Genomic DNA, 24,351 nt, shown 5'->3' with positions numbered 1-24,351 from the left:
GGGCAGCAGGTGGGGATTTGGTCGCACATGGAGAATTAACAGGGTAAAAGAAACATGGGTTTTAGAGCTGTTGGTTGTCCTAAAATTATTTTAATCAGCGACTGTGACACAGGTTTGGAGCAGCGGGGTATGGGATGGGGTGTGAGGGAGGGGGGGGGGGGTGGGGAGAGTACAGAGCAATGTTCAGTGGTATTGTAATCATATCAATATTATTATCATCCTCTTAGTGATTGATGATCCGTCAAACGCATATTTCATAGATTTCGGAAAAGGTTTAAGATGGCGGATGGAACAAGACCTATCCCTATCGATATCGCCACCACTAACGGATGAAAATTGTTGAAGCTATGGTCACGGTCGCCTCCTTCGTCTCCCTTCCCCACACCACCCGCCCCCTCCCCGATCAGTGTCGGGCCCCTTGAAATAGATACTAAATCGGTCATATAGTCATCTAACAAATAAAATTGCAATAATCAAAACATTAAACAGTGTCAGGTTTATACGGTAAGTTTACACCAAACAGTTTTGGCATGATCGTAGGCCTATTTAAGTATACTATGGCGACGGTTTCTTGACATCAATACACACAAGTTTATATAGAAATTCATCATTAAAAATCAATCAAATTTTTCGATGGACCCTCTCGATGAAACGAAGAATGAATTGCTTGAAATTAAAGATGAATCAGTAAATTAGAGGTTGTGTTCATGTTTCGAAAAGTGGGAAAGTCTTCATTTGAAGATAACGTATTTTTGTTTTTGTTTTTTTGTTATTCTCATAATTTGGGACAATCCTGAACATTTCCGAAGATGTTCGTGTTTGGCGTTGGTTTATTATCCTCCCTGCAAATGGTAAGAGATAGAGATAGGATAGGATAGGATATGATAGGATAGGATAGGAGAGGATAGGATAGGATAGGATAGGATAGGATAGGGTAGGATATGATAGGATATGAGAGTATAGGATAGGATAGGATAGGATATGATAGGATAGGATAGGGTAAGGTAGGATAGGATAGAATAGATAAGAGATAGAGAGAGACCCCAATCGAGAGCAAGAACAGTACGCCTCTGGGAAAACCAAAAAAAGAACACTTGTAGGAAATGTAATTTACTTCAACATCGTCTAACCCCGCAATTTGTTTGGGTTACATATTTATTTGACGAATAATTAAACAATTAAAGTTTATAGTTTTAAATCAAAGATGGCAACCGAGTATATCTATAGATGTATGTGCGAAAATTACATACGTATTACTAATATAGATATATATATATATATATATATATATATATATTTATATAAATATAAATATAAACGCGTTAACATGGTGAACAACTTTTGAGACTTTTTTTCTCTCCTAGAAACAACAAAATTGATGATGGCAGTTAAATTTCATGTTTCTTAAAGCTTCTTCCTAAAATTGGGGCTTAAACGGGGGAAAATGAAAGATGAAACCCCCGTGTAGCAACGATGAGAAAAAAATGTTGCAAAATTCTTCAAACACCTGACAAGGAATCTCAAACAAAAAGAAAAAAGGAGATGGTGATTGTCTCATTGGTGGAAGGGTCAAAAGTATAAGGTTGTCCTAAGACGCTGTAGAAGATTACATATGAAAACAGAGAACTTTGTATTATCAATTTATAAGACAACACGGACTAAAGATTATTAGCTTATTTATTATGTTGCGATTTCTCATGTGCGTTAAATTTCATTTATGAATGATCTACTCAGATATTACAATTTTACTTCTAGATTGCCTGACGTCAAATAAGAAGTGTTTACAGTAATTTATGGACAGGATGTATTAGTGTGGAACGTAAAAAGGATTTTTGGTTTAGAGGAAGAGGGAACAGGGTCCAGTGGAACATGAAATGACGGCGTGGGTGGTGTACACTATATGTTTTATGGAGGATGGGACGTTTTTGAAGAACTCTGTCATTGTTTGTTATTGAAATCATTTGAAAGGACATTAGAGGCTAGGGTATATAAAGTTGGCTAGGGTATATACTGTTCTGCACTTACATCAATTGAACACGATCACCTGGTCAAATGCATTTGCGATACCCATCTCAGTGATACGGATAAAAGATTTTGCCCACGCCCCCATTCTCATCCCCATCCCGTCTCCATTCCCAACTCTCCACCCATCATACCCAACCCACCCATTTCCAACCCCACCTACTCTCATCCCATCCGCAACTCCCATTCCATCAGCCCAACCCTACCTTTCTGCCACAATTGATATATGAACCGTAATTACCACCGTATGTATAAAGGCTACGCATACAGAAAAAAATAGTAATAATAAAAAAAAAAAAATCGAAAAAAAAAAAACATTTTCACGAGGTAAGCTCCGTGTACATGCGTTAAGCTTAGCTTTTATGATGTTCAATATTGATGTTTATAAATTGTTTCCACATAACATAAATTACATTTGAGTGTGATCCATATAGCCTGCATATACCTGCGGCCTTTACTTTAGACATATACCTTTCTTCCGCTAAATATTAAACTGTTAGCAAACACGTTTGGGCATATCAATCGCTGTATACTCTTTACCAATAACACTCACTACTAATATTGACCTTCAAAGGTCAATGGAAACCTGCTAATTTTATATACTAGTGAATGGATATAGAGATACTCTGGCGTTTTTGCAGTGCGCGTCTTTTTAATTTTGGGGGGATTCGTTCTGCTACTATACAACAGGCGGACCCTGGAGCGTCACAGAAGGCCAGTCTCTGAAAGCTGTATATGTTTCTATGGTTTTAAACTGAGAATATGGCGTCTTAAGTCTTTCTTCTTTGGAATGCGTTGTGTGTAACTTTATTGTTACGACCATGCAGGCAATATAACATGTCCATATATGATTGGATACCTGTTAAAACATAGCCATAACTGAACAGTCTAAAGATTTACATATACTGTTGCATCCTTTATGCTGGTTCCGTAGCTAGCGAAATATCAACAATTACAATAAAGAATCTCTTTGCTGTTTGCCAAACCCAGCGAGTATTTCTCTATAAAAGATTGGAATTCCACCAAACTAAGTCATCCCCGATATAGCTCCTTTACTTAATTAATGAAGCTCAATTAACAAGTACTTAAAAAGTAAAAAATAATTTTAACATGGAGGTGGTATGACCGTGTCGGCTCGTTGAAGCCGACCCCCCCCCACCCTCCCCCCTCTTACCAATAATATTTAGTGTACAAAATATGTACATACTAAGGTCTACGAGCAACGTTCTGCTATAATAAGTAATCAATTTTGTCTCCCACACATCAAATGAAATGTTTTATTGTTTCAGTTGCAACACGTTGAAGTGCAAGGCTATAATTTCATGATTTCTGGTGTTAATGAAGTGTAAGCATAAAGGAACATGGACAAATCATGTGATGTTTCTGATACGTCATACAGGACACGACGATGATGATGAGGGCGAGGACGAGGAAGAGGACGAAGACGAGGACGATAATGCAATGACCCTAAAATTGTTATACATGCAGTAACTGATCACGTTAGTCAAAACCTTTACTATGTACATTAACTAACACCTTTCGAGTACTATCGGATATTTCAATTGCCAGTAAGTTTGTATGGCCAATCCCGTCTGCTGTCACTTTGTTGCCATGGTGACAAACTGACCCACTTCAAAAAAATTGACACCATTGTTTTTTTTTTTTGTGGCTTCGTTATTATAAATTTAAGAAATGCCTGACCCCTGTAAGATTAGAATCTAGTTAAGATATCTAAGGTAAATAAGAGGCGTTTCATGTAAATAAAAATTCACGCTAAGTTAGTGATACTGTCTGATTTAAACAATGCAGTGTGTTACAACAATAAAGGTCTTTTCAAGCTGGAATTGAGATTTGAATCAACTTAGAATACAGAAACCAGAAAATGTTACTATATTTATTATGACCGTCTTTGCTTTTCAGCCACGAGATTATTAACGTTAAAACCGAAAAAAAACCGAAGCATTCTAATAAATATAGCACAGTGCAAAGAACGTGTTAACGTACTTTCTAAGTCTTTAATTTTAACTCAATCAATTTTAATTTCAAACATTGCAAAAATCCTTCAGACAGTCCAAATTAACGAGGATGACACTCGTGCAGGGGATAAAACCGCACTGCTTGTGACTCAAGTAGAAACCCGTACAAAATTAAACTCTTAATAACAGTAAAACAATTATATATATATATATATATATATATATATATATATATATATATATATATTAATAATCACCAATTTCAGAGGAAATTTTGCATGACGTCACTCCTTAATAATCAGGATGAGATTCGCTCCTCAAGTGAGAATCGTGAGAATTCACGACAGTCTTTAAAAGGGGTCATTTCACTTTGTGTCTTTTCACCAGTTACCATTCACCTTCCAAGTATAGGGTACAATGCGCATGCGCCACGAACCATTCTGAACTGAGTATTGAACTATCATAGGTTCATCTGATATATGAGTATAACAAATATCGTTATTTATGTTAACAGTATTGTACACCTTTAAACATATATATAGTTGACAATGCGCATGCACAACGAGCTTCACTAACCATTTACCGTACAAGTATAACAAATCCATACGGAAAATTCAAACATCGTAATGAGCTTATAGCCAATAAATGTAAAAAGATAAGGGGCGGTGGGAGGGTCAAGTCACGTGTATGCCACCTACGAACGTAATATATATAGGAATATTGACAATTATGCATCCTTCGTACCAATTCTTCCAAGCTTTTCCAAAATTTTCCTTTCACATATTATTCTCAGACATTTTATTCTTTGGATGTTAAATGCATTATTAATAGTTTTAGCCTATATATTGACTGCTATATACCTCATACATAGGTACCCCAAATCAAGGCTTTGCGATCACTCGAAATGCATGCATGGTGTTGCAGGTTAATTTTGTGTCCAGGGACATACCATGCAGTTAAACAAACCATGGTCAAACTATCTCCCCTATGTAAAATTAAAGGTCTATAGGTCTACCTCGACTGTTCATAGAGAATCTGAGGCGTAATATTTGCAGTCTCCCAACTTAAAACAAAACTGAGAACAGGTTCAGTTAATAACAGATAAAAATGCTCTTGTAATTAGCTGTTACCTTATTAAATGAGCAACAAATTTCCATCTTTTCACCATTAAATTAACCACAAAAATGATACTAGACTATTTTAAATATGTTTTCCGTCTGAAAGTTGGTTATAATAATGCAATAATGACAATCTGAAAGTATATAAAATATTCTATAAAAATGCAACAATTTGGTAATGGTATGTGTATATAAAGTGTACTGAAGCCAAATGTGCAATCGAATCAATTGAATGTGACGTACTTCTCAACAAATGCTAGAATCAAACAAATTGATCTTTTGGCCGATCGAGAGGTCAATGGCTAGGTCACGTGTTTGAAAGTAGTCTTCGACGTTGGCACACTTTATTGCACATATTACATGATATAGATGGAACGCAGATCCTGGCAGCTTCATAAACAGATATGCGTTCCCCCAGTTCATAACAAAAACCCTTCAAATGTGCCTCTTTTGATAAATTAAACATACCTCCTTTTAATGAAAAGGACCCTTTCCCATATTTGTAACTAAAAAGTGCCCTTTCAATTGAGAAAAGAAGTAAAATGAAATAACAAGTGTACTATTGTTGAGAAGTTTTAAATCAAATTTAACTACAAAAAAAAAAAAAAACACAGTTAGATACTGAAATTTGTAGCACAGAAGAGCCATTTCTTCCTTAAGGTTTGATGTGACTTCATATTTTGACACCTCAAATCTAACTCAGATGTTCCACTGTCCCTAAAAGTCCCTTTGTCATGCATAAGTTTGAAGAGACTCACGTTTCGCATCAATTAAGAATAAAACAGACTACATTTTATCAACATACCATATCTTTAGTACAATGTAACTAAAGCATTTTACGTCACATCAAGCTATCAATGGACATGAGATTAGGATAATTAGATTATGTAACTCATAAAAGCATTAACACACACAGAAAGTTTTGTTTTGTTGGTGTTTTTGAACATGATAAAGTGTAATAGCATGCAGTTATCCTACTTTATTCCTCCGTACCACCATGTTTTTGGTACCTTTTACGTCATCACAAGTCGAGCTTACCAACAACACTTTACGCGACCTGGAATTAATACTGTTCAAACGCGAACATGATGTAGGTTAATGGGACCATTTTGAGCAATCTACTTGATCGCCGTTAGGTATATGGTGCAAAATTATCTGAATTGATACAGTGTTGAGGACAATCTAAAGTTTGTTAAGAGCTTGTAAGTGAAAGATTAGCATGTAAAAACGTCATGCACGGATCAAAAGTTCGTCTTGATCCCTTCAAGGCAAATATGAAACGTGACTAACAGAAAGTTGTTTGCATGGAAATGTTTCATTTTGAACTCTCGCACCCTTAATTATCTTGCTATATGCTTTACACGTGCAGGAATGGAAGAAACCCTTTATAGAATAGTTTGGGGGGACGGGAAGAAAAGAAATATCTGCGAAAGTCTTCAAACATGGGAGGAAACTATACACCCATGGATTTAGTTGAAGAACTACGAATGCATATAGCAGCATCTTTCAAAGGCACGAAATGAATAAAACTCAGCAGAGTTTATACAAAAACAAACGTAGGCGTAAACGGATTATCATTTTGCATTTTGTTTTCAAAAATTGAATAAACCAATGTCATCCAAAACGGACACAATGTCTGATTACTGACACCTTCTACCTGACAAAAATTGGAACGGGAGAACGGTGAAGCTGGTACAGTTATTCCCTAGATCTCGTTTCCTAGGCCCATGTCATCATCAAATTTGTTTTGATGTCAATCTACGATAAAAAAGGACTATAGGATTTGAGGAAAAAATTGCTTATGTCTCACCATTTTTGTGACAGTAACTGCGTACATATAGGTACTTATGAAGGGAGTCAGTTGGATTTCATATTTGACCATGCGAAACTTATATGACAGGGCGGATGGAGCGGACAGCGGGGTAAACAATTTAACAAAGTCATATATAAAAGTACTTAAGCGACATGCCCTGTTTCTAGCGATATAACATGGGAAGTAATAAGATGCGTTTATAGATTGATAAGTAAACTATGGGTCAAATATTCAAACGTGCTGTTTACGAATAACAATATTCATATTGAGAATGGCTCATTTCAGCCACTGGCCACTATATAGCTTAAGCTGTTAATGCACCTCTAGAAAACTACGACATTTTGACAAAAGTCCCCTCAATGTTTTGTTTACTATCTTCTCAAGGTGTAGGCTTCCATATCCTAACATACGCTCTTATAGCGTTAACTTGAACGAGCATTAACCAACGAGCATTTCCTGAGTGGACCAAAGATCTTTGCGAGATTGATTTTTGAGGGTTGAAAGACCCACCCTACGTAAAACAGTTAAAGGCGAGGAAGGCAGAAAAAAACTCTTATAATTGCGCAATGGCGATCTGTTTCTAAGTAACAGTATGAGAGGAAAGTAATTTAAACCAATGACGTGAGCAAAAAATTGCCCGAGGAATACAATATCTCGACTGCAGACGTGTTCTGCGCGAGCAAGAGGTTTCTGGAAGATTTAGAAGGGGCCTATTTTCCCTCCTTTTGAAATAGAAACTGATTAGAACCGGTTGGAAATATGAAACATGTTTCAATTGTTTCGTAATTTAAGAGGAACATGAAAACTTCAGGAAAATGTTTAAGTAAATAAGAGTCATTATAGTAGTTCAAAGCTGTATAACATTTTTTCCTCGTTAGAGACGCATATACGGTTGGTTCTCTTATCACAATTCAAGGACATTTTATTTCCATATCTCACATATATCAAACTGCCACAGGTATTTTTCCTATTTCTTCCCTTTAGTTATAAAGGTTTGATAGTTGAAAACAGTTTTTAATGTCGTAGCTGGTTTTTATCATGTAAAGTCTTCGTCCCTTCGTAAAAAGTTCTAAATTATTTTCTTTGGGCATTCATTGATGACGTAATATTGTTGTGTATACTTGCAAATGACAACTTGCCCATTTCGACTGACGAGGCCACTTTTACGTATAATGTGCTTTTCACTTTCTATAACTGTGTACAAATGAAGTAATACAATCATTTCTTTTACACCTTTGTTACGCAGTGATTTCAATGGCATATAAAACGTGCAGTAGCATTTGGTGGTAAATATCACCATAAGCCACGTATGAAGCTCTTAATGATCTGACATTATGTTACATTAACATCAATGTAACTTAATCGCTCCAGATTACATCCTCGATAACAAATCAATGTTAAGATAAAATGATAACGAGCTTACAACTTACGTTTTTCGTCATTTAACGAGGTCATTTTGTTTTACGAAAACAAGTGTGTCTGGAAGACACGTGATAAATTTAAAATTTAATTTGGTAGAAATGTTCACAAGACGTTAGCTTGATATAGTACAGTCAAAACGCCGAGCGAAGTTGAGCTAAATGTCAATTTACACAATTGTCATTGTGCGTAAGACTATTTTTCAAATTCAAAGATTTGCTGCATTATATAATACAGAAATGTTGTAAACCATGAGAAGTTGTTCAAGTGCTTCAAAGCAATAAAAGTTTATAACCCTTGAAAAGGCAAATTAGAAATCTGACGAAGTCGGTTTAAGGTATTCTTTCCTTCACAACTGGCACATATATGAAGAAGGTAAATCCCAACTTCCCGTTTTGTAAATACATTATAAATCATAACAAAACTCGTGTCATAGTTGGTGTTTAGTGTATGGCAAGCGGTTAGTGCATCAAGACACCAATTCAATTGACATACGGCTCTTGAAAAATATATTTGAAAAGTGCTAATAACTATATACATAAATATACTACAAACTTTTATCATATCTCATTTTTATATGCATATGCATATGTATATGTATATATGTATATAAATAGATATAAATGCATATACAAATGCAATATGATAAATGCAGGCAATGTGAATCCGATTGGGAATTTCGCACAGTTAATTAATTGTTTTTCATTACCGTTGTGTATGTCAAAGGATACAAATATTTTTTACAGAAGATGATAAGAAAGGAGTTTGTCCAGTAATGTTGTCGTTTCTGCCTTTTAAAGTAAAACATTGAGGCCTGAATATCGATCTTAGTATGTGGCAGTGTACTGAATATGGCAACAGCGATCAATAAATGGACGAAGCGCCTATATTTTATCAGCGCAAAGACATTCCTCCTAACTGGGATAGCAGGCAGATGGTGCAAACAAACAATTCGTGGAGAGGGATGTTGGAAGGAGAGAAGGTAAAGACATTAGTCCACTTTCAAATAACTCTTCAGCCAATTCTCATCTCACCATGACACGATTTTGTTTTTTAAGGCTGTTTTTGCGTTGTAGTTGATCATGGTAAATCTTGGTGCTGACACTGTATATAAAATACCGTTACATTTATATAACTAGACTATATAGGCATGATCTTAACTATACTGTGCAAGTTGTACTTCAAATTGTAGTGATTGGAACAACAACAAAATCGAAGAATATATTGGCTAATTAATTTTATGTGAGTGTTACATGAAATATGGGATAACATATCTTGAGAATCAAATATGATTCAAAGGAAGTTAGATATAGTTTCCCGTCCTCTCAACAATATAAGAAACAAAATGGACGAGCAAATTGAGATCATTCACGGTGACCATTCTTCTGTTGTCTAGCATATTTGATAGCATTATTGGGATGAACTTACGGGAGTTTATTGATAAAATTCGATTGATTATTGAACTTGTTATGACCTTCATTAAGGTTTTATTTAAGAGAGGGCTTGTTCTTTGTTGTTTTGCTTTGTTAGATATTTATCTTCACAATCTTTGCAAGAAATCCATCTTTTATCAATTCTTTAAGTTGAAGACAAGTGAACAAATGGATGAAAGCATTCTACGTCACGAACCTATTCTTTTCATAAATATTTAAAAAAATAATACAAATAATAAAACTTTTCACTTGAGTATGAGTTCTTCAAATTTGAAGAAAGGAAAAAATTAGCAAAAACAATGCAAAATAAGGTAACTGTCTGAATAACTGCAATTAATTATGTCAAAAACATAATAAAAAATCGATTCGTTCGTCTCGTATTTCTACAAGAAGCCGTGATTACGAAAATTAAATATCTGGCTGTTGCAACAGAAACATTAAAAATTTCTGCCAATTGAATATTAAATTTTCCCCCCCTTCTTCTCTAGACTAGCAGCAACAAAAGCTTTATATACATACATATATATTCTTACAAATTCATATGGAATGAGTGATAAAGTCCTCAAGCAATATATACAGAAATCACCCGAAGAAATTCGGGCGAATATTAAAACCTATTTATAACTCCTAATGTTCGTTGAAATTTGCGGTGATTAAACTGAAAAAAAAAGAAAAAAAAAACATCTCAGAAGCTGACTAATTGCCATGTACACTGAGCGAGTACAAGTACAATAGACAGGTACACGTACAATATCATGGCAATGTGTACAACAGTGTGCCTACGAGTACAATAGCATGAAAACGGGTACAACCGTGTGCCTACATGTATAATTGCAAGATAACGCGTACAACCGTGTGCCTATATGTACAATTGCATGATAACGCGTACAACAGTGTGCCTACGAGTACAATAGCATGAAAACAAGTACAACAGTGTGCCTACATGTACAATAACATGATAACGCGTACAACAGCGTGTCTACGAATACCATAGCATAAAAACGGATATAACGATGTGCATACGAGTACAATAGCATGAGAACGGGTACAACCGTGTGCCTATATGTACAATTGCATGATAACGCGTACAACAGCGTGCCTACGAGTACAGTTGCAAGATAACGCGTATAGCGTGCCTACGAATACCATAGCATAAAAACGGATACAACGATGTGCGTACGAGTACAATAGCATGAAAACGGGTACAACTGTGTGCCTATATGTACAATAGCATAAAAACGGGTACAACCGTGTGCCTACGAGTACAATAGTATGAAAATGGGTACAACCGTGTGCCTATATGTACAATTGCATGATAACGCGTACAACAGCGTGCCTAAGAGTACAATATCATGACAACGGGTACAACATCGTGCCTATACATGTACAATATCATGACAACGGGTACAACATCGTGCCTATACATGTACAATAACATGATAACGCGTACAACAGTGTGCCTACGAGTACAATAACATAAAAACGGGTACAGCCGTGTGCCTACGAGTTCACAATAGCATGACAACGGGTACAACCGTGTGCCTACGAGTACAATATCATGACAACGGTGCAACAGCGTGCTTATATGTACAAATTGCATGATAACGCGTACAACAGCGTGCCTCACGAGTACAACAGCATAAAACGGGTACAACCGTGTGCCTACGAGTACAATAGCATAAAAACGGGTACAACCGTGTGCCTACGAGTTCACAATAGCATGGCAACGGGTACAACAGCGTGCCTAGCTACGACTCGAGTACAAGTAGAATTCCCCTTGGTATGAGTGCGGGTATAAAAAGGTTTACACACGAGTACGTGAGTACTAAAATTTTCAACTATATCTCAAAATACCTCAAGTTTGGAGTACGAGTACAAATCTATGAGGACGAGTACGTACGAGTACGACCGAGGACGTACGAGTACGACCGAGGACGTACGAGTACGTACGAGTAAGACCGAGCACGTACGAATACAGATCAGTATGCTATAGGGTGCAAGCTCACTATACAAATCTGGTATTGGATATGGTTTAACAATAAGTAATTTTGATATTCTGAGAAAAACAATAATGGCACTATACATATATAGGCGTACAATATGCAATTAACATCAGTCATTTTGTTGGACGGAGTCATTGAATAAATAAACACATTTTTAGGCATATTAAATGAAATCACATTGCATTCTCTGTTCTGTAGAATGGCGATTGACTCGGGGTGTGGGGGGGGGGGAGGGGACGGGTGAGGTGAGGTGTCTACACACATAACTTTCTGTAATAAGAAATATTAAATATCGCTCTTTTCCAAGAGTAAAATTATAACAGAATAAAAAATTTATAGAGTAAAAAATGTCACTTGTTTTTTTGGGAGCTAAATTTAATTCATTCCTAAGAAAACAAGGCATCTCTGTGGAAAACTTCAAAACATGCCGAATACTCTTTTGAATTGTAAAGTAAGCGTTTTAAGTAAACAGACACGCATTTAACTTAACAATCGGTTGGTCTTTGTTTCAGGTGACCCATGCACTTAGCATGTGCAAGTTTTCTTCGAAAAGAAACAAAACATTGTATTTAAATATTAAAAACTCGGTTTTACTTACCTATACCGAAAATCCTGTCGTGGAAAATAGTTCCTTTATTTCCTTAGATTTTTTAAGGATATCTCCTGTTAAAAACAAATCAGAGAAATAAAGAAAGGTAAAAGTACAGGAAATCTTCACAAAGTTTTTTTTTTTAAAAAGAAATCACAAAAAAATCATCCCTTTCCGACAATCTCTTATTCATGTAGATGGATTGCTTTCACGATGCCATAATAATAAGTATATAACGCCTTTCATGCGTATGAAAGTCGGCGTTGAAAAACTTACTGCCCATATCCAAGTAAATATTATTATGAACAGGCGTTAACTCTACCGAAAGCTGCGCGTATCTACTGCTCCGGGCGTCTCTCTCGACTTCTCAGTGTAGGAAAATTGAATCACCGATTAGCAAAGTGGAGTTCATATCTCTAAACTTTCCGATATTTCCCTCTTCATCCCATGCAAGAGGGTTCCGTAAGGCTATTAATTGCTTCAAGCTACCTCACGGGGTATAATGCCAAACGGGGAAGACATGTAGAAAACTTCCCATTAGAGTACAGAATAAGGGAATAAGGCTATTGATTTTCATCCCCCCCCCCCCGTTTTTTTCTCTTTAACAAAATTGCGAAGAAGAAGAAGGAAAAAAAAGAAATCACTTAATGGAACCTAGCAGTTGTATAAGTCAGTGCCTCCGATTGGTAGAGGGACTTCATTTACCGAGACAGACGAAATCGGCTAATTTGAAACTTGTGAAGTCAATTGAGGATGACTTGAGACTACGGTTGGAGCGTCACGACTGGACAAGACCACTACGTGGTTACGATTTGCTGGTTTGGTAACTTTACAGTACATTGATGGTATATATATATATATATATATATATATATATATATATATATATATATATATATATATATATATATATATATATATATAATATATATATATATATATATATATATATATATATATATATATATATATATTAACTTCGTTCACATAGAGTGTATTGTGATTGCGAACTGTGTAGTCACATCATAGAAGATTACGAACTACAGTATAGCAATTATGATGATTGTAAAACTGTACATTATAGCATGTAGCTTGCGATGAATGCAAAATGCGTAGACATAGCACGTAAGATGATCGTAAACTATCGTATAGCATATATCATGATTGTAAACTGTACAGTATCCGATGGTGATTACAAACTGCGTACAATGTTTGTATGATATAACCTGTACTGAGCCATATCAAATATAAGATTGTAAACTGCGTATTCATGTCATACATGCATGGTGAATATAAACTATGCAGCATAGCATGATGGTGATTGTGTGTAGTCATAGCATATAATGATGATAACTATACAGCATAGCATAAAGGATAATTGTGTGTAGTTATAGCATATCATGATGATAACTAAACAGCATAGCATAAAGGATGATTGTATGTAGTCATAGCATATCATGATGATAACTATATTGAATAGCATATAGGATGATTGTACGTAGTCATAGCATATCATGATGAGAACTAAGCAGTATAGCATATACAGGTTAATTGTTTGTAGTTATAGCATATCATGATGATAACTGTACAGCATAGCATAAACGATGATTGTATGTAGTTACAGCATATCATGATGATAACTAAACAGTGTTTACTAAAATCCAAATTCTGGACATGGAACTGCAACTCACACCCTTACCCCTCCCTCTCCCAATTTCCTCCAAACTTCCCGTTCCCTTTAAAGGTGTAAGACTGTACCATGCCACAGTAACGTTTAAATGACCGGCAGTAGTACAGAATGTTGCAATAAATGTTGTTTTTTTTTTCATTGGTTTCTATATAGTAAGCGAATAATTACAATCTGGAGGTTCAAGCTAATGAACATAGGCGTAGGAGGCGAGGGACTGGGGGGGGGGGCTACCCCCAACCAAACAATTTTGTGAAAATTTGGGCAATATGCTGAGAATTTTTCGGGCACCTGCTGAAAGAAATATAATTTGCAATGTGTTTTTCGATGGTTAAACTGATATTATTATTATCATAATTATTGTAACGACTTCCCCAATAATTATAACCAATATGGAAGGGTAATAACACGGAAAATGATTGTATGTGATCGGCATGTGATGTAATAACCGATGAATGCCTATATAATATGCACATTAATATGTTGAACGCACGAAAATTTTGGTTATATTTTTCGGGCAAACGTTACAGCCCCCCCCCCAATCAAATTAGGCTCCTACGCCTATGCTAATGAACATAAATATAATTATACGCACGTACAGATACCAAGAAATTATGTCTTACGTAAATTAGGTCACGTTTTTTTTTGTGTGTGTCCACGATGCTACGACCGTTATATTGTACCCGATGAAATAGAAATTATTTGAGAATATCATTTCTGTCTCGAGATAATGGGAAAACACCATCAATGCATAGTTCATATGAATCGATGACAAACCAGGACACAATAATGCATTATAACTAGAATGTACTTTTTTTACAATCAAATTTATCATATCATACAGAAACATGAATGATTTATTAATGAAATTTATCAAGGTATAAAGAGTTAGACTCGGGCTACACGCTTGCGTACATCCTTCGATTTACAGATTATCAGATGATTCAAGCTTTTATTTTGTATACAATAGGCAGTACTTATTAGGCCAGTTTCTGCAGAACATATATTTCCATGGAGGTGACGAAACTGTTGGGAAGTGGGGAGTGGGGGTGGGCGATGGGGTGGCTAGTTGAAGTGGCGATGGGGTGGGTACATGGGTTGGGTTAGGCAATGGGGTGGGAAATGGGGGTGAGCGTCAGGGAAGTCCTATGTTGGTGGGCTATGATGTCGGCACTGAATGGCACTATGATAGGGCAAATGATGTGGGCAATGTAAGTGGGTAGTGGGGAAGGGCCACGGGGTGTACAATGGGGTGGGTGGTGACACAATGCGATAGAGTTCATACGGGTGGTGGGGTGGGGTGAGGCATGCATGTTTAAGGAAAATTACGAAATTCAACAAAGTTATCCGAAGTTTGTTCCCTTTTGGATCATATGCGTTGTACAGTACTGTATTAACATCGTCAAACTGTATACGTTTGGGTAACGTTATACAAAACTTAAAACGTGCTAACCATCAGCGAAGTAAGTGGCAGGCATACATATAATTAACATTTTCTCTCTCCCCCCCCCCCATAAAGTACTCTGTCTTGCGATTTTGTCAACTAGTACCAACAATTTTATTTTTATAAGAAGCAGACAATTCCCGAGGATAAAATCGACGGAGACGTCTGTCTCCGTTTTGTATGACCACATTTTAGTGTTTCTATAGAAACGTGTTTGGTAAAATCGCAGGGTTCAATGTCCATTGGCATCATACATACAGCATGGAACCTACATACAGGGTGTCTCGCATAGTGTGTAATATCGTCCTTTCATATAGCCAATATGTGGAAAATGTATAATATAGCCCGTGGAACTATAGGCAACCTATTTTGAGATTGCTAAATTCTGTGTAATTGCGTGGTAAAACTTAATGAAGCTTTCTTTGAAAACTGTAGAATTCGTACGAATTGATGCCGTATTCTTAATCATTTTTTGAATGATTAAAACATAAGAATTTGTATGCAAGATAAACAGATAGAACAAAAAAAATGGAAAAAAAAGAGAGGAGAAATAGTGGAAGGGCACGGGCTTTCACAAAATGTACCAAGATAAATATAAGAACGGCCAAAAATTTCGTGTACACTTTGAAGAATAATCTAATTTCAAATATTATATATTCTCCTAATAATATTGATTTCCCCATAATTTACCGTTTGACGGCTTCTCCTATCCCCACCAACTCCCTATCCCCCTCACAGAACCCTATCTCGATACTCATCGGTTATACCCTGCTGAAAACATTGTTGACCGATGTGAATGATTTATGCATCTCCGTAATAAATGAAATTCAGAACTACGCCCTCTATTATGCGGACTGTAGTGCGTTCATGAATTCGTCAAGACTGAGATTATAGAAAAATAGTTTGATGTGTAGATATCGTTTGAAAGAAAAATGATGATTTTATCAAATTATCAAGTTGTAATCAGACTAATTAATATACATGGCCCATATAGCAAGCGTTGGTCACAATACAAGAATTATGTAGTGGTGAATAGTTTTCTGTCCTAGTTATGACAACCATTAGAGTAAATAAGAACATTCGGTGCAGATATGAAGGTGTCTCACTCCACCATGTCGCAACATCCCTATGATTGTGTTTAGATCTGTCTGATCCAGATGATTAGGTTACAACATACTGATATTTTGAAGATGTTGTTAAATTAACCAAGATAAACCACATGGTGGTATTTCGTCATTAGTTACAAAGTCTCGGTAGCGTACTAGCTGATGCGTCCTACCGTCATATTATCAACATCATAATATTGTACATGGTGTTCATGAATTTATGTCGCAACATCTTGACACTTTTGCCGATGTTGCTAAAGTGATCCTGTTGAAATATGCATTTACACGATGCATTTTCACTTACAAAGTCCTCGTAGTGCATGCACTGTCCATGGAATCATGTTGCAACATCCTGACATTGTGTAGTTTTTGTGTCATGTAATCAAGTTACAACATGCCCATATAATAGGATACATGCATTAACCGTCACCGAATATCCTAATAGTGTCTAGATGCTGTTTCTCGCAAGCATGTTTCAACATGGATACTGGCAATGCAGTAGTGTAACAACATTGGTATGTGGTGTATTAACATAACACGTTTCATCATGCAATTGGTTGCACAATATGCTTATATGACGTAAACATTCAATTCTTCTTCGATTATATATTTATATAGGACTATATATATATATATAGGACTATATATATATATATAGCCTATATATCTTATTGTCTTTCTGGACCTAGGAGAGCCGAGGTGAGAGTTTCTGACTTTGGCCGAATTGGAGTTACCTTAGTACTGGGTGTGGTTTGGCGGACAGTTTCCAGGTTTGCTATAGAAGGGTTGAAATAGTTCGGCTGGATGTTCAGAAACTTAGTTCAGTTGGAGAAATCCTTAGCAGAGTCCGTAGATGGAAGACAAGGTAGAGCGACGGGAATCCATTAGAGAAGGCTATAGTAGGTTGGCTTACAGCAGGATGAATTTATAAGGTTGGAGTTCCGACAACGGAGAAGTATAGAGTTAAATATATATTGCGTTTAATACGGGCACGGTAGTCAAAACCATGAGTGACCATCAGAGATATGGAGACAACCTCTTAACAGAACGAACGGAGAAAATGGAGAGGGCGCTCAATCGGGTGTCTGCGGCTTTTATACCAAGTGTACCCAAGTGCACCCAGTTGGGACGATTTTTTCTATACTCTAGTGTTATGTCCCGCTTCAGAGCACTCGTATTGTCAGTATGAGCAGTATGAATATCAGGGTTTCTATCAGATCAAGGTTAGGAACTGTTTGTACTGACAATACCAGTGCTTTGAGAGCATGATATTGGACTACAGTTTAGAGAGGTATTAGCATTAGGAAATTGTCCCAACTGGCTGGAATGTTCTAGTATGCTATGAATATTCACGAAGTCTGCAGAAACACGTTGTTGGCCCAAGTTCCAGTTATGTAGAACGCGTGAGCGCATCTGGGATCGTATAACAATTGGAAGACCCGGAGAAATGATAGCATATGTTACGTAATAGGGCAGATGAATATGAATATATAAATATATATATATAAAATTCAGAACAGTGAAAAAACTTCCAGCCTCCACCGGGATTCGAATATATCCCAGCACAGGTAACTATGCGAGAGTATACGAGACTACTAGAACGAGACTAGGAGTACGGACTCACTACACGTCTGATTTCGAATAACAGTAGTATAGGAACCGCATCTAATTCTAATAAATGCACAACACAATGTAAAATCTCAGCAGCCAAAGTACATATAAATAGTGTAGAAATCACTAATATTTCGCAGACAACTGCATGCAGCTGTATTTTGTTGTCGAAAACCAACACTGATTATCCTAACATTAACGTCACTGCGAAACCAGATACTAACGATTTACATCACGACGTAATACAATATGCACAAACATGTAACCACTGCAATATTTAAAATTAAGAAAAAATTAACAAAAAAACAACTATTAAAGACGTAAACACAAACTAATGAAATAAGTTTCAAGAGGATCGTGACCAAAAATGTAAGAATCATATGGCAAAACAGTCGCAAAGTTAATTAAATACGGTACCTTCTAATTAATCTAGATTTCAGCTCATTTTTTTTCCGATCAGGATGTAAGGACATACATTTTGATCTACGCGACGCAAAAAGGGATTTTATTTCAGGTTTTAATTATTGCAAAATCCAACTACATATTTATGTTAAAGTGAATATATATATATATATATATATATATATATATATATATATATATACATATACATATACATATATATATATGTATATATATATATATATATGTATATATATATATATATATATATATATATATATATATATATGTATATATATATATATAGTTGCTATTGTTGAGCGATACAAGAAGAACTAAATTAATGAGCCAACATATGAAAAAGCATATTTTGAAAATTAAATGTGAAGTGAAGAGTATGATTGATGAGAGCCATTGATCATCCAAATGTTTATCATGTTTCTTTTGTCTTCAGTGATTTGTTTATACTCTATTTATATACATCATATTGGCATTTTTCAACTCTCTCACTATAGCTAATGAGTTTTCGTGTCATACTTGTCTGTGTAGTTATGAAAGCTCTAACATGTGATATGAATAGGATCTAAGGGAAACTCACACTCTTAGCAGCCGGGATACTTATTGAATATACTGGAATATATATATATATATATATATATATATATATATATATATATATATTTATATATATATATATATATATATATATATATATATATATATGTATATATATATATATATATATTAATATATATATATAATATATATATATATATATATATATATACAATATATATATACACATATATATATATATATATATATATATATATACATATATATATATATATTAAACACTATACGATAAATATCACCGATAGAACAGATGGGCAGATACACACGTTTTGCATACAGAGAATACTATAAAATTGATATAAATCATCTCTGACGTCTATCTGTTGATTTACAAAAATACTGAATATGAACATCATGTGTGTAAGATTGGTAATAAGTATACTAGACTTAACCTGCATCAGACTATAGTACACCAGACTCAGACTGACGAGGTATATCAGATTGACTATATAAATTAATATAAACTGATTAGCTGTACAGTATATATGAGACCGGTTTCATAGTAATGTACTGGCATCAAATAAATGCAGACTGCTGGTATCAAGTATATATCAGTAATTAAATCTGTCTGCAGAGTAGTAGTACCAATTATACCACAGTCAGACCGGCGTTGTATAAGACTAAGACTGGTAAGCTGTATATGAGATATATGGTATATATAGTTATCCGAACGGTCACCAAAATATGTCAGACTGATATTAAGTCCCTAATAACCCGGAGTGATGTAGCCTGTCTGCAGACTGCTCGCACGACACGAACAATGACAAAGTCAGTCTGAAGAAGAAGTATTTCAGGCTGACGTTATATCAGTTCTGAGACTGATAAGCTGTATACGAGACCGGGTTTCTTCATCTTTATCAGAGTAGAAATCAAATATACCAGATTAACTTCAAGTACCTTAGGTAAACGCAACTTGTATCAATCTAAAAGGGTAACAGACTCAGATGTTAAGAAAGCATATACAATACACCATCAGACTGATATACACAAGAGTACATTAGACCAGATATCATGTACCACTGACTGCCAACAATAATCAAGCTAAGACCAGGTGTCATCCCTTCCACTCCCCTTTATACCATCTCACCCCTCTTCATATAATTATCGATTTTAATTTAAAAAAAAAATCCTCATCTTTTAATAACCACCATCTCAAATTATTGTATTATTTTTGCGGGACGTTTTACAATTATATTGTTGTCAAAGCGATATTATACTGTGCACTGTGCGTGCATGTATTTTATTCACGTATACCAGTGAGTTCGTCGCTTTTTCACCCAATATAGCTTTCTTTTTTTCACTCAGTGTGTAGGAGAAAATGATAGCTCGAACAGGGTCACGTGACAGATCCTGGAATCACTAATTGTAGATAATCACCTTCACGGACTAGATAAAATTGCCGGAATCCGGAATATTAACTTTCACTGACTGCCACGGGATGGTAATTCAGTTAAACCAATTGATTTTATTGGTTTCTTTCCAGAAAATAGCGTTCTTTCGTGTCACCATAGTACAAATAAGTACAAGAACCTCAACCAAAATTCTGCACACGTGAATCTTTATATATGTATGTTATAGTATATGCATGTGCTGTGTAATTATTATGATCTACTATATATAAGAAAAGTACAATGTAACATTGAGATTCAATTCAGTGGTTTTCGATGCAACAGACAAAAATTGCACTATTTTGTGGGTAACATTTTGTAGTCCTTTGATAGAATATGCTACTTCCCTATCGCCAACCATTTACCGACTATAATACAATGCTTATACCAGGGGTTCCCTAACTGGGGTGCATGAACCCCCAGGGGTGCGTGGGTCCATCCCAGGGGGTTCGTGAGACGTTTCTGAAAGTCAAACTAGAGTACCGGTACCTTTTGTTGAACTAAAATCTGATATATCATATAATTTAGTAATGTACAAAAGTCGTACCTATCGACAAACTCTTTTCGCGTTCCATGGGCATATGTTGCCATAGTAGTACCATATACCGTGCATGCGATAAATAACTGAATTATGAAACAAGACACAGGCCGCATGACTTTGGTGAAGTTGGTGTACGCATGACAGTACGTCGTGAAGGTAAAGAGCTGAGAAAGTAACCGAAAGGTTGGCCAGAGTAATTATTATTATTATTTTGGAAATTCCAGATGACCTCCATTTTGCCAGACACAAAAAGCAAAGTTAGCATAAATTCATGCTTGAAAATTAGAGTATAATAATGACTCAGATTGTGTCTCAAAACGTTGGGGGTTCGTGGACAACTCTGACATCCACAGGAGGTTCGTGGGGCGGGGGGGGGGGAATTAAGTTAGGGAAACCCTGGCTTATAAGATACTGATTTGTATCGTCCTAAAAATGTTTCAAAAATGCTCATAAAATAATGACTCTTGAGCGGAAATATATAAATATAAATATATAAGAAGTACGCAAAAAGCCGGAGACCTCCACAGCCAGCAGTGGGACAGTTTGTCACACCCCTCCCCCTTTTCTTTGCAACCTTCATTTTTCCTGAATTATATTATGAAATTGAAAATATTCTTTATCCCAAAGTTATCACGCCCCTCCACATTTTTCAATGGGTCTAATTGTCTCTGGTCCCCGACGTTGTACCCCTGACTCCCCTCTCTCGGCAGGTCCGCAACAGAGGGAACTTGGGAGGGGGGTGGGAGATGTATAACCTTGCAATAGTCTTTAATCGATATTTTAAACTAATAGTTCAACTATACAACATCGTCCTTATAGTTGGGAATCCGGCATACAGGAGGCATATAGCAGAAACACGCCTCGCAAATTGTCAACCAATGTTCTAATATTTCATTCGGGAGAGGCTATTCCCTCATCCCTCCCCGTCCTATACTTACACAACCTCTGCCGCTCCATCTCATACTATAACTGTACAATGCGGAGACGGAAGAACGTTGCGCAGATAATCTTGGTTTGTTGGCTATATCTATAGTGTAATCATATACAACATCAAAATAGATAGAGATGTTGTGTTATACAGTATATAGATGTTGTGTTAATGCTTTGCGTTGCCAAAAAAAAAAAGAGGAAAAAGTGAATTGGGTGTTTTGTTTAAGCCGTTTAGTGCTGTTTCTTGCATAAATATGACAGGGGTATGAATAATGCATAAATATGACAGGGCTATGAATAATGCATAAATATGACAGGGGTATATGAATAATGCATAAATATGACAGGGGTATATGAATAATGTATTAATATGACAGGGGTACATGAATAATGCGTAAATATGACAGGGGTATGAAGAACCATATATGTGACACAGGATATGAAGAACTTTTACACGCACTGCCAGAAAGTAGGTAGGTAACAATCCCTACCCACCCACACCCCGAATTTAGCTAAATATGCACACTGCGTGTACGGGGATATTTGAAGAGTTGGGGTTGCTGGTGAAATCGCTGCAAGGTCAAAGCATGGATGCACTATTAACGGAGTTGAAATGAAGGTCGAGCGGCCGCCCCTGTAAAACAGCAAAGCTAGGGCACTGTCGGATGGCATCTGCCATATATATTGTGTATAGCATTCACAAAGTACAGGCAGTGATACGATCGCATCTTTACAACTACACTAGGAAAAAGTACAGGTCATATCATAAACGCAATTGGTATTCGATCGGGACGAAAACTTTTGTCCCTAGTAATAGGCATATTACTGTCATCTCTACACATTGTTGAAGGGACTAAAATTAAATCAGATTAAAAGTGCAGTATTTTTAATAAATGCTGGTACTTTATCTAGACATTCGTTTTACTTGAGTTCCGACATTCACAGCGTATCTCTACACATTGTTGAATGGGCTAAATGAAATCAGATGAAAAGTGCAGTATTTTTATTATATGCTGGTACTTTGTCTCGACACTCGTTTTACTTGAGTTCAGACATTCACAGCGTATATGCATAGCCTATAACATATTAAAAGTTGTTGACCGTGCAGCCTTCTATTCGTTATCTGATGTGCACTGATGTGTTATCTGATAGGCTGGCGACGGGAGCCTCCCTATATTGTTTTTGGTGGAGGTGTGTATATAGCCACGTACAGTAGACTGACCTATGTTTATCATGCCATATAGTGTTATTGTATCAAAATGGTGGTTCGGGCCATTTCTATTGTAACAGCTAGTTCTGCTTATACTAACAAGCAGAAATCTAGTGCACTGAAGTCATCGAAACCTAAATGCATTTTGCATTCTGGTTTACATTACGCGGTTGAGCAATTTTGAACAGCGCCCGATGGCAACAACGTAAGTTTAGACAACGACGTATGTTTAGACTTTAGACAAAGGAAGTTAAGACATCAAAGTGAGTTTGAGCAACAACTTGGTAAAACAGCAGCAACAACTTTAGTTTAGACAACAACAAACTTAGTTTAGACAACGAAATAAGTTTGCCCTTTTCGCGTTCCATATTACTACGCATTCAATCTCCAGTTTATCAGCGCCTTGACAAAAACCCACCATCTCTTTGTAATGAGAATTGTAAACGAAGGGACTACGGTGAAATTCAGTAATTAAGAACCGACGAAAAGCAAAGATTTCTAACTCTTTTTGATGACTGAACCGAAAAGGAAGCAAGTGTTTTTACTACTTGCAATAATCATTTGTATTAAGTTTCAGATGTGTTTCTAAAATTAGTCGCACAAAACTTTAACTTAAACCACAACCAAGAAAGGATAGATGTTTCTTCGTTTTTGCTTTTTTTTTTTTTTGGGGGGGGGGGGGTTTCGGAAAAGACCAGTTTTATTGTCGCAATAGGAACAGTCGGTACGTGCCAAGAAATCTCAATTAGCATGTTTACATTGCAAGTATGTTATAACGCGTTGGCTCTATTAAAATGGATACAGTTCGTTGAAAAGGTAAAGGAGGGGATGTTGGTTTTCTTACCAAATACATGTTTGTTTTGCCTGGTTGCTCGTGTCTCTATGAGACGGCTCGGAGCAACAACAACAACAAAAAACTACTGACGGCTGTCAGTCTAACAAGATCACACTCAAGCTGTTTTTAGTTCATCTTATACGTTGTCGTATATTGTCACTGGTCAGGTGTAAGAACAGCCTATTCTT

The 24,351-nt window shown here is 36.1% G+C and overlaps 1 protein-coding gene across 6 annotated transcripts in view; it reads right to left on the bottom strand.

The window, feature by feature from the left end:
- Positions 1–24,351, bottom strand: part of LOC139980476 (nitric oxide synthase-like protein) — a 269,723-nt gene that overhangs the window by 103,229 nt on the left and 142,143 nt on the right. For all 6 annotated transcript variants that reach the window (XM_071992098.1, XM_071992100.1, XM_071992102.1 and 3 more), the window contains one exon: positions 12,383–12,447. The gene's annotated coding sequence lies outside the window, so the exon portion shown is untranslated. The remainder of the gene's footprint in view (positions 1–12,382; positions 12,448–24,351) is intronic.

Source organism: Apostichopus japonicus, chromosome 15 (genome assembly GCF_037975245.1).
Source record: "Apostichopus japonicus isolate 1M-3 chromosome 15, ASM3797524v1, whole genome shotgun sequence".
NCBI classification, from domain to species: domain Eukaryota; kingdom Metazoa; phylum Echinodermata; class Holothuroidea; order Aspidochirotida; family Stichopodidae; genus Apostichopus; species Apostichopus japonicus.
Note: the sequence above shows the minus strand (reverse complement) of the source record. Positions and strands in the feature narration are given on the sequence as shown.